The sequence below is a fragment of the Chrysochloris asiatica genome, unplaced genomic scaffold, assembly GCF_000296735.1.
Source record: "Chrysochloris asiatica unplaced genomic scaffold, ChrAsi1.0 scaffold00031, whole genome shotgun sequence".
NCBI lineage: Eukaryota > Metazoa > Chordata > Mammalia > Afrosoricida > Chrysochloridae > Chrysochloris > Chrysochloris asiatica.
In genome coordinates, this window is record NW_006408549.1 from 5,063,147 (window position 1) to 5,064,285 (window position 1,139).

Genomic DNA, 1,139 nt, shown 5'->3' on the forward strand with positions numbered 1-1,139 from the left:
TTCAATAAGTATGGTGAAAGAATACAACCCTGTCGCACACCTTTCTTAATTTTAAACCATTCAGTGTTCCCATGATCTGTTCGAACAACTGCCTCCTGGTCCAGGTACAGATTCCTCATGAACACAATTAAGAGTTCCGGAATACTCCTACTTCGCAATGTTGTCCATAGCTTGTCATGATCCACACAATCGAAAGCCTCTGCATAGTCAATAAAGCACAGGTATTCTCTGCTTTCAGCCAAGATCCATCAGACATCAGCAATGATATCCCTCATTCCACAGCCTCTTCTGAATCCGGCTTAAACTTCTGGAAGTTCTCTGTCAATATATGCTTGCAGCTGTTTCTGTATTACCTTTAGTAAAACTTTACTTGCATGGGATATCAAAGATATAGTCTGATGACTTCTGCATTCTGTTGGGTCACCTCTCTTTGGAATGGGCACAAATATGGATCTCTTCCAATCAGTTGGTCTGAAATTGTCTTCCAATTTTCTTTGCAAAGATGAATGAGTGCCTCCAGTGCTGCCTTACTTTCTTTAAAGATTTCAATTTTATTCCATCTATTCCTGGTGCCTTGTTCTTTGTCAATTCCTTCAATGCACCTTGGACTTCTTCCTTCAGTATCATTGGCTCTTGATCATATGCTACCTCTTGAAACGGTTGAACATCAACCATTTCCTATTGGTGCAGTGACTGTGTATTCCCTCCATCTTCCCTTGATGCTTTCTGCATCATTCAATAATTTGCCCAGAGAATCCTTCAATAACAAACGTTGAGGCTTGAATTTTTTCTTCAGTTCCCCCAGCTTGTGAAATGCTGAGTATGTTCTTCCTTTTTGGTTTTCTGACTCCAGATCTTTGCACATTTTGTTGTAATATTTGACTTTGTCTTTTTTGAGCTGATCTTGGAAATTTTCTGTTCAGCTCTTGTACCTCCTCATTTCTTCCATTTGCTTTAGCATCTCTACACTGAAGAGCAAGTTTCAGAGTATCTTCTGACATCCATTTTGATCATTTCCTTCTTTCCTGTCTTCTTAATGATTTTTTGCTTTCTTTCTGTATGATGTTCTTGATGTCATCCCACAAATCTTCTGGTCTTCGGTCTTTAGTGTTTAATGTATCAAATATGTTCTTGAGATG